Genomic DNA, 16,980 nt, shown 5'->3' with positions numbered 1-16,980 from the left:
TTGAAGGCATCGTAATCTTGTTGACATGTTAAGGGAATATTGCTATTTGTACTTAGTTAGGGCTTTAAAATGATTATTTTAAAAGGATTTAGGGAGAAATAATAATAGCTTACTTACTATAGAAATATCCAGACTGTAATTTTTTTTTTTTGAAAAATAATGTATTCTGGCCCTGGCTAGGTGGCTCAGTTGTTGGAGTGTCATCTTGTACACCCAGAGGTTGCGGGTTTGATTCCCAGTCAGGGCACACACCTAGGTTGCGGGTTTGATCCCTGGTCGGGGTACATACAGGAGACAGCCAATTGACATTTGTCTGTCACATCAATGTTTCTCTCTTTTTCTCTCTCTCTCAAATCAATAAATGTATCTTTGGGTGAGGATTTAAAAATATTCTATTTTCATTCTTATATTCTCAAGTATTTAAATAACATTAATTTAAGTTGCACTTTAAAACGTCAAAAATTAATTTCCTCATAAACTTCATTCACAAGTGCAATTGTTGGAAAAACCATCCTTTACCCCTCCTCTGCCAGAGAATATTTCAAGGCACGTGTTTTGATGAGCATAGGTTTTGGAGTCCTGACTTTGAATGCCAGCTCCACAGTCTGAGGGAAATAGCTTTTTTATAGGGTTGCTGGCGTTCAGTGAGGTCATATGGTTAGAGCTTAGTAGGGGAGCACCAGGAGGTATCGTTGCACACACACATTTGTGTGTATGAATCCACACACTTGTTTATTCTTCTTTCTTCAGCTCCATGTTATTTGGTCACTCACAGTGGGATCCAGAGAGGCTGAGGAATGGTTCCAAATCAAATATCTTTCTTCACCTAGTGCCTGAATTTCCTTGAAGACCTTTTGCCTTCTTGCTTATAAACACTCTAGAATTCTGCTTTTCTGTTTGCCCTGTTGCTGCAAGTCCTGAGATAAATACGCTGGACTTCCATAGGGAGACAACGTGAGGATAGCATATATTGTAAACAGAACAGAAGGGCATAGATCAATAACTTTGCTGCAGATTTCATTACAGTACCCTTAGAAGCAGTATGTCTTTCAAATGATTTTGACCTCTTCCTCTTCTGTTCCCTTAGCCCCTTCCAGAACTCATGAGCGAGAATTCAGCATACTGTCCCTGGAAATAATAAATGTTTCTCTGTGAGGAATGAGTCAGCAAGAGGGCTTTTTTCATCCCTAAGTTTTGTTTTTTTGGTCAACATTTTAAAGGCTTTTGAAGGCAGGATGTAAGCTGTTTATAACATAATCATATTTTATAAAATGTACAAATCTGAAATTTTGTGCCCAAACTCTTTGAGATAAAATAGTACAGAGAAAGCAGATATTTGGAGTGAACCACTTAGAGATTTTTTTCATTAAATTTATTGGGGTGACATTGGTTAGTAAAATTGTACACATTCCAGGTGTTCAGTTATATAACACATCATCTGTATTTTTCATTGTGTGTTTGTCACCCAGAGTCGAATCTCTGTCCTTCGCCACACACTTGATCCCCTGTATACTTCACTGTCCCCCCCATCACCTTTCTCTCTGGTATTGGACCACTTTTTGAAGATCAAAGATTAAATTCTTAGGCTGGGATGCCAAACAATGAATAATTGTGAGCTAATTTGTGGTGGCTGTGTGCTGTCAAATGCTTTATACCTTCTCAAGGATTAATCACTCGGAAACTTCACTGGAAAAGGATGATTTGCATTGTTGCTTCTAGAGGTTTAGAATTTGGGAAGGGGTCTTGTCTGAGTGCGCCTTGGAGCTTGGAACTTTGTGTTCATCGAACTCGACTGGGAGGTGTTGGTGGCATTTATTTTAGAGAGAGGGAAAGTCAAAGACTGCACGTCATTTTTTTTTACCATTACCATGAGGAACCTATGCTTAAAGGTGTAAGAATCGGTTTTTCTTACTGAAAGTTGGAGCATGGCCAGAAGAACCGAGATTTCTCCCGAGAGGCACACTCTCTCCCTCACCTGCCGGCGAAAAGCCCGTTCCACGTTGTCGGTGAGCAAGTGCTGCTTTGAGCCAAGGTACCATTTCTGTAACTTTCTCTGAAAGTGCCATTGTTCAGCATCATCTTATTAAATATATTCTGCCTGTGATGCATTGCAGGCCGTTTTCATTTGTTTCTGTGGAAAGAGAATTAATGTTGCGTGCAATTTCGTTAGCCCAGTGCAGGAACCAAGCTGCAGTTGTCTTGTGTTCACTTCCTGCAGAGCCAGTGTCCTTTCTCAGCCAGTTTTAAAAGATTGCTTTGGTGATCCACTTCTTGTTTTTTTTTTTGACCCCCAAGCTATCTAAACTAAAATTTTCCAAACTATCTGTTGTCTGTTAATAGGACAAATATTTTGTCATTCACAATCTACCTAGTGTTTGTAAACCTCTGTTTACTATTAATGGAGAATATTCAATTACCGTTGTTGCAGACTTGATAAGCGTTCGGGGAACGTGCACTTTGCTCATCCCTCAGAACCACTTCGTACCCGGCAGGTCCTCAGAAAGGCGACCCTGTCTTCAGTTTCCAATGGCTGATGTGACCTGTGGCCTGTGCTGTTCACAGCCAGTTTCTTCAGCTCCTGCTCCTGATCATCGCTTCCTTCCCAGGATCTAGCTCATGAGCATTTTCACGTCATCGTTGTTTCAAAGAAGCTGGAAGAAGTTCTCTAATATTTAACTCATGACAAGAGCATGAAGAAGACATGGAAGAAGTAGATGTCCCCAAAGGGGTGACGTCTTGTCAAGAATATGAAAGAGAAAAGAATGTGGGGGAAGGATGACTGGCAGGTGTGAGGCAATGGCGCCATCTGTGTGCAGAGGGTCCTGTTTAAACGTTAAGACATCAGACCCATCGCAGGGGAGGTGGTGGAGCCTGTTGCCCTTAGTGAAATTGTTGGTCTTGAAAGGCAGTGAGGATCGAGGGAGTGGAGCCATGGCTGCCCAAGGTCCTTCTCCTTGCAGGGAGGAAGCCATTCTGCAGTGTTCCTGATCTGCCCTGCGAGCGAAAGAAGATTAATTAAGTGTCTGGTAAAAAAACCGCAGAGAACATTGCGCGTTCTGTGCTGTCTTACTGAAGAAAGGTTCATGGAAAACACAGGAAAGGAATACGGGTGTACTTCAGAGCTGCGGGGAGCATAGATCTTAAATATGCTCACTATAAAAAAATGGTAATTACGTGAAGTGATGGAGGTGTTAGCCAGTGCTGAGCTGGCAGTCATTTTGCAGTATGTCAGTGTGTCAAGTTAACACATTGTACTCCTTAAACTTCCACAGTGTTATATGTCAGATGTATCTCAATGAAGCTGGGAGGGATCTTTCCCCATCCCCAAAATAATATTTCCTCTTAGTGGAACATTAGAAAGGGCATTCATAAATCCACTTCCTAGACATTATAGAAGTTAAATTTTTAGGGACATATTACTTAATTGTATATTAGTTTTAGTATAAGAATGTACAAGTTCTCCAGGGAGTTGATTTAGGAATCTAAGTCATCAGTTTGATTCTTAGCTAATTAAGATCCATTTACTCCGTGACTGGTGATTAGACTTCTTAACATGTCCAGCTACGTCTGAGAGGCCTGCCATTGATTGCAGTGGGGGGGAGTGGGTGGGAGAATGACTATGTCAGGGCAAATAATGCCCTTCTGCAGAGGAAAAACAAAATCAATCCCAGGAAATGAGTCAGGAACACCGTCTTTATGTGAGCCAGAAAGCGAACTCGGATGGTGGAAAGAGACCACTTCTACTCTTATTTCCACTGCCACCAAGCTTTGCGAACTTTCAAAGTATTTCAGCTTTCACATTTCCCTGGGTAAATCTGGGATTAATAATAATGCTCCCACCTGTGATGAAGCCAGTAGTGAGGCCCACTCAGGTGAGACGCCAGATGGCAAGCTGCTTTGCAAAGCATAAATGCCCCCAGACTGCAAACTGTGTGATGTCTGTGATGTTGTACCCAGTGTTTGGAAACTTCACCATGCGGGAGAATCATCTCAAGCGCGTACTCCTGTGGGCCCTGCACCCAGAGATTCCAGTTTAATCACCCTCCATGACAGGGCCGATTCGCATTTCCGAGTCCCAAGTGGCATTGGTGCTGCTGATCCTTACACCCCACTGTGAGTAGTGCTGAGGTTTAAAAAAAATGCAGTGAAACAGTTCTCATTAAAAATTATCTTCTTTGCATCTTTTACTTATTAGTTCCTGAAATGTCTTGGGCATTTAATATGTGCCCATTCCTAAAGCAGGCTGTGCACACACACACACACACACACACACACACACACACACACACACACAGAGTTAACTGCTCTCATGGTCCAGTCTGGTTAGGGACCATAATTGGAGGATAGGCCAGGAACTAGAGAAGCCCGAAAGATATGAAATACATCCTGAAATCCACACAAAGGCACTGTAATCATATCTGACACCACTTCTAAACAAGGGAAGAATTTCCTTTGACACAAGGTTTTGTGTGTGTTTTCGGTGACAAATTCAGTGTCAGTTGAGCACGGGTCACCTTTTGTGTTATGACACCACGAGTGCTCAGACCTACGGCAGCGCCCACTGTCTGCCAAGTGGAGAAGCGGGCTTTGATGCAGCCCGGAGGCTGGCACTGGGTAATGGTGTCAGTTAGAACCCACGGAACAGATCCTACCTGTTACTCCCTTAGCTGGCCCCGTCTCTGATTTAAACCTGTTGTAGTATGCAAAACAGTACACATCAAAAGCAGATTTCTTTTACTCTGACAAATACAAAACAAAGATATAAGAAATGTAATGTTGAGTAAGACCTCCAGCCCGTTCAGCCAAGCCCCATTTCCCTAGAGACTGTAATTAAGGACAGTCTACCGCATTGGGTTCACTGAGGAGCTGTCTGCATCACTGACTTTACTCATGCACCCAGGGTATGATGCGGCTACCACTAATTAATTTATGTAAGTCTTACTGGAAAGTGCATACATTTGGGATCAGTACTATTTTCCACGATACTGAATTGTGTATTTGAGTTAATACTTGGTGCAGTAAGTGCCAATGGGAAGAATTAGTTCCTTTCATTTGTTTTCGGCGTGTTTCAGTACAGCTGCAGGGGATCTACCCTAGTTGGGGAACAGTGAAATTTCCTTTCTGTGTCCCTGGTTCATCCTATTTATACCCTTCAGTGTTTAATGGATGAGTGTATTTAAAGCATGTTCTCACTGATATGTGTAATCAAAACTAGAGGTTTAATCAAATGGAATCATAATCACTGAACTCAAATTTGCTTGCTTCCCTTTGCTTGGATTCGAATGAACTGCTCATCTAAGTTAAGATTGAGGCCCTTCTTGATTCCAAGCATGTCCAGGTGCTACAGGCTGTGATTGGGAATGGCTAGGAAGATGAATGCTTGGCCTTGCTTCAGAGCTGCTCTTAAATGACCTTTTCTATAAAAGAAAATGACCAATTTCACAAAATCCTACATTTCAGATACTTAGGAGAGGAGTAACTAGTGGAGAAAGAAAAGATGAAAGGAAACGCTATATATTTGAAAGAGAAACGTATGCCTGACTCTAGCAATAGGTCTAAAGAAGTCATGAGAAGCATTTCATTTATTTCTCTTTTCATAAACTCTCTACTTACTACAAAACTAACATTGGTACCTGTGTCTTTAGACTTTTTAAGACTCCCCTATTACAATAATATGCTCTCAATCTGAGGTCTGCATTTTTAAAATACATTTTTTCATTTTTAGAGCAAGAACTGAATGTATTTCTATGAATCTACAGCCTTCACAGACTAAGAAACCAGAATAAAAATCAGGAAATGGGGCAGACACCAACCTTGAGAAAAACCATGACTCTAAAGTGGCTGCCTCGGTATGGAATTGCTCAGCACTCATTCAGCTGACCCACCAGTTGGCTCCATGACAGGCACACAGGGGCAGAAACGAAGGGGCTTGCAGCACAGCGCAGCACAGTGCGGTGTGGTGTGTGTGTTCCAGGGTGGTGTAGCCACTCCGTCAGATTCCACATGGATCAAAAATACAAGTACTAAGAATGCGCTAGAAGAAAGTTTGGGACTTTTTTTTTTGTAATCTGAGAGTGGGGAAGTCCTACATTGGATAAAAACCCTAGAAGCTAGAAAAAAATTGTTAAATATAGCCACATCAAAACAAATGTCTAATGGTCAGACATTATAAAGTTAAAAGAGAAACAGGGGAAATTGCAATATAAATACCTAACAACTTAATATGTAAAGAGTTCCTGCAAGTCAATAAACAGACATACTAGAAAAATGGCTAGTTCACTAGGAGGTGGTATCAAATAAATGGTGCTCAATAATTATAACTAGTGTAAAACAACAATAAAAACTGTCTTTGTTTATTATTATTATTATTATTATTATTATTATTAGTTTTAAAGAGTTTATTTATTTATCTTTAGAGGGGAAGGGAAGGAGAGAGGGAGAGAAATATCAATGTATGGTTGCCTCTCATGCATCCCCTGCTGGGAACTGGCCTGCAACCCAGGCATGTGACCTGACTGGGAGTTGAACCGCGATTCTTGGTTTTGCAGGCCCGTGCTCAATCCACTGAGCTACACCAGCCAGGGCAGTTTATTATTTTTAAAAAAGTAGCTGCCCATACCAGCTCAGGTACCCAGGCCATACGCTCTCATGGCACACTTTGTTTTTTCTCTTAGCACGTAACACAGTTTGCAATGATTTCATCTCAGGGTTCTCTGATCGGCGCCTTTCTTCTCTAGACTTTAAGCTCAATAAGGGCAGAGACCTTAAGTTTGACCCAATTTTTGGTCCATGACACATAGACACTCAATATATGTGACATTCATTTTTTTCATTCAACATAAATTATGGATTAGGTGGGCACTCTGCTAGATTCTGGAGATACGGTGCTGAACAAGGCGAACTAGTTCTCTCTTCTCTCCAAGTGTCCATTGTAGGAGCAGTGAGAAAATAGTCTAACGCACAGAGACACACACCTGGATCACGGAAAGTAATCAGATGGACACGATCCAGTTCGTGTGCAAATGGGTTTTACATTTTCCACATGATATCCCAATAGGCAGGTTCATTTGTAATGATTCCTTCTGATTAAAATAACTGGAGTAATAACTCAAATTAATTCTTAAATGATGAATTTATTTTCCACTATAATATCTGCAAAATAGAGTGGAAAATAAACCACACAACCTTAGTATCCAAATACAACCATTTTTAGCATTAAACTATATGAGGTCTGTCCAGAAAAAGTGCAGTCATTTTTACTGTAATGAGAACAATTTGCGTGACATTAATGCAACCTTGCAGCCAAAGTGAGGGGACTGGAATGTATGCTTGTGAACACTGATGACTTCACTGTACTAGTTGATGGGAGTGGTAGATGCCTTTGAAGGAGCACGTGTACTGTGTGGCTGTTGCATTAAAATGACTGAGTAGAGCAATGAGTCGGCATCAAATTTTGCGTTAAGCTTGAACATTCCTCCTAGGAAACTATTTGGATGATGCACAAGGCCACAGCTGTGGGCAGCTGGTGATTGGCAGCTTTATTATGACAGTGTGCCCGTTCATGCATCATGTCTCATGCACAGCTATTTGGCAAAACATCAAGTCACCCAGGTGACTCAGTCCCACTACAGCCCAGATTTGGTGCCCTGTGACTTCTGGCTTTTCCTAAAACTGAAATCACCTTTGAAAGGGAAGAGACTTCAGCCTGTCGATAAGGTTCAGGAAAATACAATGGGGCAGCTGATAGCTATTAGAACTGTATGAGGTCCCAAGTGCCTACTTTGATGTTTTTTTATCTTGTATCTTCAATAAATGTCTCTATTTTTCATATTACATGACTGGATACCTAAAGGACATACCTTGTATAATACAGTGTTATTAACTATAGCAATTATGCATGCATTAGATCTCCAGAAATGATTCATCACAGAGTTTGTGAAAGTTTGTAATGTTCAGCCATCATCTCCCCATTTTTTCCACTCTCCTAACCCCTGGCAATTGACATTCTGGTCTCTATTTCTTTGAGGTTTTATTATTTTTTAAAAGATTTTAATTATTTATTTTAGAGGGGAGGAGAAGGAGAAAGAAAGAAAGGGAAACATCAGTGTGTGCTTGCCTCCCGCGTACCCCCCACTGGGGACCTGGCCTGCAACCCACGCATGTGCCCTGGTCCAGGAATCAGACCTGTGACCCTTTGGTTCTCAGGCTGGCGCTCGATCCAGTAAGGATTCCACATCCTTACTGGATTGGAATCCACACCTGGCTTGATCCACACCAGCCAGGGCCTTTTTTTTTTTTTTTTTTTTAAATTTAGATTCCACATGTAAGTGATATCTTATAGTGTTGGTTTTTCTCGGACTCATTTGACTTAGCATAAGGCCCCCAAGATCCATTCATCTTGTAGCATCAATAGGATGTTCTCTTTCATGGCTGAATATTTCATTGTATATGGCGTATGCCACATGCTCTATACCCATCCCTTTGTTGGTGAACACTTAGTTTTCTTGCCTTGTATATTGTAAGTAATGCCTCAATGAACACAAGAGTGTAGATGCTCTTTGATACCCTGTTTTTCTTGCCCCAAGGCAAGAAAAAAACAAGGCACTACATCCAGAAGTGGGGTTGCTGAATCAGGTATTAGTTCTGGTTTTACTTTTTATGAGGCAACTCCACGCTATTTTTCATAGTGGCTGCACCATTTTACATCCCCACCTAACAGTGCACAAGGTCCCCATTTCTCCACATCCTGGCCAACACTCTTTCTTGTCTTTTGGATGATAGCCGTTCTGACAGGTGCAGGGTGATCTCTCATTGTGATTTTGATTTGCATTTCTGTGATGATCAGTTATGTTGAGCTCCTTTCCTGTACCTTTTGGCCATTTGCGTGTCTTTGAAAAAATGTCTGTTCAGTTCCTCTATTAATTTTAAAATTGGATTGTGGGTGTTTTTTATTTGTTTTTGAGTTGTGTTAGCTTTTTTTATGTGTTGGATTCTTAGCTGATTATTGGATATATGATTTGCAACTGTGTGCTCACATTCCATAGGTTGTTTTTCATTTTGTAGATGGTTTCTTTTGCTGTGTAAATCTTTTAAATTTGATGTAGTCCCACTTATTTATTTTTTCTCTAGTTGCCTTTGCTTTTGTTGTCAAGCCCCAAAAAATCATTGTAAAAACTTACATTGTGGACCTTACCCCTCTTATGTTTTCCTCTGAGTTTTGTGGTTTCAGGCCTTATAGTCAAGTTTTTCATTCCTTTTGAGTTGCTTTTCATGTATGGTGTAGGAATAACGATCCAGTTTCAATGTTTTGCACGTGGCTGACCAGTTTTTCCAACACTTTTTATTGGAGAGATTATCCTGGGAAAGGCTTATGAATGAATGACACTAAAACTTTTAGGAAAAGAAAGGGGGCCTGGGTTTCTTCTCTAATCGTAGTCATTAATTTACTGCATGTTGGAATGAGACCTTCCTTTGAAGTCATCCCTCCAGAATTCAGAAGCTGAACACGAGAGTCGGACTTGGCACGTAGAGAAGGGACACAGGAAGGAAGTGACTGGAGCCAGGGCCCAGTTTGGTGCTCTTTTCATTTTCACTGCGTTTCATCCTGTACAGCATTGCTAATGGTTTTTTCCTGTTCTTTTCATAGTGCAGATGGAGAATTAGTCAGCACTCCTCAAAGAGTAACTTCTTTTTTCATGAAGATTATTATTAATAAATGGTGAGACTTATTTCTAACCCTTAAAAGTACCTATTAGATAACTTTGAAGATTAAATGGGATCTGTGTCCTGTTTGGAATGGAGAATACTGGCTAAGCCAGTAGGAAAATGTGTATGTGAGATTCAGGCATGTAAAACTGAGGCCATTTTGCTATGAAGTAATTGATGATCAAGTTCTTTTACTTTTCACGCAAACCCTAAGCTCCAAGGTCGGAGTTTTCCCATTGTTCAGAGCACAGGAAACCAATGCTCGGTGGTGATTGCCTTTGTCTGTCAGTGGGAACGCGCAGACCCCGATATGAAGGTCTCAGCACGTGATCAGTAGAGCAGAGCCGGCTTTCTCAACCCTGTGTGTGCCTTTGCTTCGTGACCAAGGAAGGCAGCGTCTCGGCTGCAGACATGGGTTTTCCAGCCACATGACTAGTTCAGGGTGTCGTGGATATTAAATTTAGATCCAGGTAGTCATGTCTCACCTTAAAAATTAAACATTTCTCACAGGTGGATGGTGTAGCTTTATATCACAGACATTTCTTTTCTTATGCAGTTGTGATGGTTCCTTAACATTTTCTTCCTCTTACCTCTTGGCCGTTTTCTACGGTGACACTTGAAGATGAGACACGTGGGTACAGCGGCAGGTAGCAGGTTCGTAGACGATCTGGGAGCGTGACTAACATTTTATTTATATCACCAGGAAGGCTGATTTTAACATTTTTCAGGTAATTGGGTTTAAAGAACACATACTTTCTTCATCTTGACACTTTTTTGTTTGTTTGTTTGTTTGTTTGTTTTTACACAAATATGTTTTACGATAGTATTTTTACAGTTAGCTCTGAATGCGTGTATCTTTCAGCTTGCGACCCTACTTCTTTCGGCTCTCATGTTTAGGTTGATAGGTTATATTTTTGAGAGTTTGTGCACAACATTTCTTACTGTGATCTTCTAAAACCAGGATGTTATCATCTGTAAACTCATTTCCTCATCATTTATTATCTGTAAGCAAGTGTCTACCTCTCCCATCTACTGGATCTCATTTTCCCCCCATTCTTTCATTCCACAAATACTCATTTGTTGCGTCCTGGGGTCTGGGTATTGTGAAAGATACTGGAATACAGCAATAAGTCAGACACAGTTCTTACTCTTGACAAGTTTACTGTGGAGAAGGGGCGGGGCAGGGGCTGGAGGAAAGGAGACTATCTGGATGGCCATTTGAATCATGCAGGGTAGAGGTGATACAATCTGAACTAGCAAAGTAACGTGACCGTGGAGTGCTGACGTCCCATTTGAGAGACAGTGGAGAGGTGAAAATGAAAGAAGCTGGTGATTGATTGGATTGGCGGGAGGTGGGGATGATTCACTGGGGCACGGGGGGTCCCATTCACTGACTTCAGGAATGTGGGGAAGTAGGTTTGGGGAGGAGGGTGATGAGCTCCATCGAAACATGGCAAGTTTGAAATCTGTAGCTCAGGGGAGCGGTCTGGCCAGGAGGTGTTGGGGAGTTATTAGCAGGTGGATAGCCGAGGAGGACGTAGTGGTCAGTGTGCTCACCCAGAGAGAGCACGCGGGTTGAGGAGAGTTCACAGCATCTCAGGAAGGGGCTCCTGAGCCTGGGCGACGGAGAGGTGGGAGGAGAGCAGAGCAGTGTCTCCAGGAGTGAGTGATCAGGAGAGACGGGGTCTCTGTTGTCATCCTCATCACAGTCGTTGACATCGTCATCATCCTCCTTCTCTTGCTTGTCACTTCAGCCTTACTATTTTATGGATCTCTTCCATTGTGACAACTTTAGCTGCCAGCCCCTTGCAGAAGGCCCCAGGCTGGTATCTCTTACCCTAGATCCCTCCTGACACCGCCGCCCTACATTGCTCGTTCTTCTGCTCCCCGTGTGGGTACCCACAAACCCGACTGCCTGCCATTTCCATTCTGGCCTTCGGTCACGTGTCAGGGTGAAGGTGTGGTTACAAGGAAGCGTAAACCAGGCACCCTCTCCTCACTTCCCCGCCCAGAGTCCATGCCCGTCACTATTTTGTCTCTTTTTACAGTCCGTTGTCATCTGTTTTTGTTTTGGAGAGGCAAAGCCATTGGCTCTTATTCTGGGAATTAGGCCTCTTTTAAAAAATTTATAAGTGACAGAAACTGAACTCCAGCTAATTTAATTAAAGGAGGAGGAGTTATATTGGAATGATACTGGTGTGTCTTACGGAGTATGAGCAGGACTGACCAAGCCAAGGGAAGGACAGAGATGCAGCCAGACTGTGGAAACATCTGGAGTCGCTTTTGGATCTCTTTCTTAGGATGTTCTCCAGGTGGTAACTGTTAAAGGTACGTAATAGCAATTTACTGTTACTTTGAATTTGCTTTTGCATTTAATACAGTCAATTTGTGATTTGGAAATTTGTGTGTGAGCCAGCTGAGATCTGGAAATGCCCCATTGCATATTGAAAGTCACATGACTCTTCTTCAGAGACCTGGTGTCAAGTGTAGTAGGTTCCGGACGGTTCTTCATACTGCCATTGATAAAACGCTTTGTTGTCTGCGGATCAACATTTCCTTCCGATACCTGTGGTGTTGGATTGTGTATTATAGCATACCATCTTCTGACTCTCCAAATAACCCTTGTGTGTGTGTGAGTGCGTTATTTTCATCTGATGTGTAGAGATTGCAATGAATTGAAATTCTAATCTCTAAGGTTCTTAGGCTTATTCCCATATGGGGATTTCTCTTACTCAATTCAGTTTAAGGAACCGTCTAGTACTTTAATGATTCTGCCTGTTCTATTGTCTTTTGGATCAGTGGTGAAAACCCTGACCGGATTTAAGCAGCTGTGGTAACTGCCTTGTGATGGTTTATTTCTCCTTTTATTTATTTAATATTCTGGGGTGGGAGTGGTGTGGGGCATGATTTTCCTGGGGCTTGTGTGTTTCGTTCATCTGGTGTGTCTGCAGCTAAAAGTAAACCCTTGTTATCTCAATCTGGCGTTGTGTGAGCGGTTGAAGAATGTATATGAATATTAACAACGTATTTTAGCGTATTCCTGGTAGCTTTAAATTGAGCCCGACAAGTGCAGATTTATGTTCAGTTTATGTGAGAGATTCCTAATCTCTATTCTTCTTTGATGCATCAGGGGAAAGTCTTCCTACTTTCTCTTTTTCTTTATTAAAGAGTGCGTATATTGGCCGAAAAGTGTGTGATTGACTTCGGTTTCTTTCTGTTACCAGCTGTTCACTTACCCTCTGCTGCGTGCAGCTTCCCGTGCTCCTTCGAAACCCTTCTCATCATGGTCACTGGGTCACTGGGTCACTGGGTCACTGGGTCACTGGGTCACTGGGTCACTGGGAGACAGGAGTCGAAAACCTCTGGCTCTCCCGACTTTGAGGTAGCCTTTGACTCTCCTAATACTCCTTTCCTTTGTCTTCTAAAATTTCCTTTCCTGGCTTCCTCCACACTCGCTACTTTTTTTTGTTTCTTTTAAATATATTTTATTGATTATGCTGTTACAGTTGTTCTATTTCCCCCCTTCATTCCCCTCCACCCTGCACACCCCCTCCCCATCATTTCCCCCTTCAGTTTATGACCACGTGTCTCAAGTTCTTTAGAGTCTATATTTCCCCTATTATTCTTACCCTGCCCCTATCTATTTTCTACCTATCATCTATGCTACTTATTTTCTGTACCTTCTCCTTCTCCCATTCCCTTGTTGCTAACCCTCCACATGATCTTCATTTCTATGGTTCACTCCTGATCTAGCTGTCCTCTTAATTTGCTTTTGTTTTAGGTGTGGTTGTTAATAAGTGTGTTTGCTGTCCTTTCACTGTTCATCTTTTTTATCTTCTTTTTCTTACATAAGTCCCTTTAACATTTCATATAATAGAAGCTTGGTGATGATGAACTCCTTAAATTTGATCCTATCTGAGAAGCACTTCATCTGCCCTTCCATTCTAAATGAAAACTTTGCTGGATAGAGCAATCTTGGATGGAGGTCTTTGTAACCACCTTTTCAGTGCTGCTGTTTGAGGCAGCGCTGGCTCTGGAGCTTCCTTTCCTTTTTTCCTACTCTGTGCTTTATCCCTGTGTGATCTCATTGTCTCAAATATGTCGCACTTTTTAAATTTCCGGTATCAGTTTTTCTACTGAGCTGTAGACTTGCCTATTCAAGGACCTAAGTACATGGCACTTTAAATGGAACGTATCCAGATCTAAACCAACATCGCTCCTTCCAAATTTCTACATTTCATATATTTCTTTCTCCCTCTCGCTCTGAAAAGGTAACCAACCATCTTCTTCAGAGTTGGTCAGGCTGCGGATCCAGACTCCCCTCTCTTCACTGGTGTATCATTTCCTTGGCTACTTCTCTGCAGGTGCTAATTTGATCCTTCTGGCAGTCCTGAGAGGCTCCTAGAATAGGTATTCATTAATACTTTGATTTTACAAATGGAACACTTGGAGAAGTTGAGGTTGTTTTTTCATAATTAAAAGGTTAGGAATGATCAGCACCAAGGAAAGAATGTGAATCTTTTGTTTCTTGCAGATTATTCCTACTAGAAGGAAACACACAGAGTAAACAAGTGAACCAAAAGAGAAATGAAATGCTCTTGTCCTCCTGGCAGTGGGGTCTGAGGGAATCAGGTCTCCTCGTGCTTCCCTTTGTGAGGAAGCAGACAGACTCCTCTTTTCGCTGCTCTGTGTGCTTTCATCGCAGGGAGGTGTCGGGCCTTCACTGACCTCACTCAGAGCCACAGCTGAACGTTTTGGACGTATGTCGAGGTATAGTTCACCCACCACAAGTGTGCAATTCGGTGGCTTTCAGTTTATTCACAGGACTGTGCAGGTGTCGCCACAGTCTGGCTCTGTGTGTCTCTCCACCCAAAACCAACCCCGTCTGGTTCAGCAGTCAGTTCCCACCCACCCAAGTCACCACCGATAGATTTTCTGTCTGTATACATTTGTCTATTCTGGATATTTTATACAAGTATAATTGTACAATATATAATTTTCTATGAGTTTTCCAAGGTTCATCCATGTTGCATGCATCAGTACATCATTCCCTTCTATCGACATATTCCATTGTATAAATATACTACATTTTGTCTGCCGATTACTTAGTTGATGGAAATTGGGATTGTTTCTACTTTATGGTTTCACTATTATTTTAGTATTTTACCCTTATGAATAATGTTGCTGTGCACATTTGTATGCAAGTTTTTGTACACGTGTATGTTTTCATTGCTCTTGAGTATTACGTATAAATGAAATTGCTGGGTCTGTATAGTAATTCTGTGTCGGATGGTGTGAGGGGATGCCACAGTGTTCCCCAAAGCTGCGGCACCATTGTCTATCCCCAAAGCTGTGGCACCATGTGAGAGCTCCAATTTCTCTGCATGCCCACGGACACTTTGTATCGTCTGTCTGTCTGAGTATAGCCAGCCTGGCATGTTGGAGTGGTGTCTCGTGGTTTCGATTTGCGTATTTCTGATGGCTGATGTTGGACATCTTTTTGTTTGCTTATTGCTCATTAAGATCTTTTCTTTGGAGAAGGCATATACACATGCTCTGTCCAGTTTTAAATTTGGTTATCTTTTTATTACAAGTTGTAAGGATTCTTTAGATGTTCTAAATGCAGATCCTTCATCAGATACGTGATTTGCAGATATTTTCTCCCCTTTTCCGGGTTGCCGTTTTACTTTCTTAATGAATATCATTTGGAGCACAGAAGTTGCTAATTTTGAGGTCGGAGCCGAGGGTTTTGTTGACATTGCCGTGGCCGTGTGTGTGTGTTGGGGGGGTGACGTGGGCTCCGTCCCTGGGAAACAGGCGGGCGTTTCAGCGTCGGCAGACGTGCACGTGGAATCTCACTGCATCTGCCCCGTGTCTCCTCCCTTTCTTCTTCCCTGCACTGTCTTTCCTGGGCTACGATGGTCACACTGTAGACGATGGGTCTAGCTTGGCCTGGATCCTGCACCAGTGACAGAAGCTGGCAGAGTGCCTGCATTGTATCAAGGGCTCACTCCTTCTGTGATGCCAGCAGACACATGGGTCTCATCTGAACCTCAGTTCCCTGCCAGGTCTCTTTTCTAAACAGAGCATGGGCCCTGGTTGCTGACTTGGTCTTGTTCTTGAGTGGCAGCCGGGCTGTGCAGTTATGAACCTGGTGGCCTGGGAGGTGATCAGGCAGCAGCCACTGCTCTCCCAGTGTCTCCTGCTTCACTGTTGGCTCACAGGCTCGTACTGAAGATTTCCTGCCATTGGGAAGTTGGACACCAGGGTACCTCAGGCTTCCAAATGTCACGATCAATATGGTTTCAGAGAATGTTGGACTATAACCTAGGTTATTAAGTTTAAATTTTGTCAAGTAGAGACATTTGGCATTCTAACTGCCATGATGAGAGAGCATAACAGATCTTCCTGTCAGGAGAGTACAAAAAATATCAAATTAAGTATATTTACCTTCGTGAAAAGGCAATCTATGGTCCTATTTTTCTTAGTTTTCCTATGCATCACTGAAAAATACATGGTCTGTAGATTGATATTTGGGAACCACAGGCTTATATACTCAGCATAAATCTTTATTTGAAAAGTGGGGCCATCACTTAATCAAGCATTTACTCTGTGTGATGCCAGATACCAGCTTTATACAGATTAATTTCTTGCCCTTCATTAACTGTTTTGGCCGTTATGTTAAATGCATCTTCCTGTACTTTGTCCCTTTCTTGGCTCGTATTTGAGCAGTTCTCCAGTAACACGTGAGAAAGTATTGTTTTAGGTATATGTGCCTATAAGTGTGAATTGACCTTTAAAAGATTTTTTAAAAATTACCATTCAAAAGGTAGGATGGCTTTCATGTACAAGTACAATGTGTAAATTCTGGTTTATGTATATTCTGGGTTGGGAGTACTACATAAATTTTTATCGATTCTGTCTCCTCTAAATTAAAATGCCAAATAGATATTAGGGTTTTATCATAGGACAGTTATTGGCTGTCACGTTGGCCCATTAATTATAGTAATTGGGCAGTAAAGAAGCCAGAGGAATAGATGAGTGCTGTATGTTTTGATGAGATTGTAGTCATAACCTCGTACTTACGGAAACAAGATCTTGTTAACTGACGTTGATAACAAGCTCTTTCCCTCTCCTTTTCTCCTGTCTGGGTTGGTTCATAAATCTGTTTAGGAACCAGGAGTTGAGAGCCACACAATATACCATGAAAGTCACATTCAACATTTTCTGTGCTTGTTCATGGCACACACATTAACTTCATTCAGCAAAACTTGC

At 41.9% G+C, this 16,980-nt stretch overlaps 1 protein-coding gene across 1 annotated transcript in view; it reads left to right on the top strand.

The window, feature by feature from the left end:
* Window positions 1–16,980, top strand: part of EXOC4 (exocyst complex component 4) — a 678,192-nt gene that overhangs the window by 83,968 nt on the left and 577,244 nt on the right. The gene's annotated exons all lie outside the window — the stretch shown is intronic.

This window comes from Artibeus jamaicensis, unplaced genomic scaffold, assembly GCF_021234435.1.
Source record: "Artibeus jamaicensis isolate MK-2021 breed Jamaican fruit bat unplaced genomic scaffold, CSHL_Jam_final scaffold_3307, whole genome shotgun sequence".
In the NCBI taxonomy this organism is placed as follows: Eukaryota; Metazoa; Chordata; class Mammalia; order Chiroptera; family Phyllostomidae; genus Artibeus; species Artibeus jamaicensis.
This window is presented reverse-complemented; position numbering and strand designations above follow the sequence as displayed.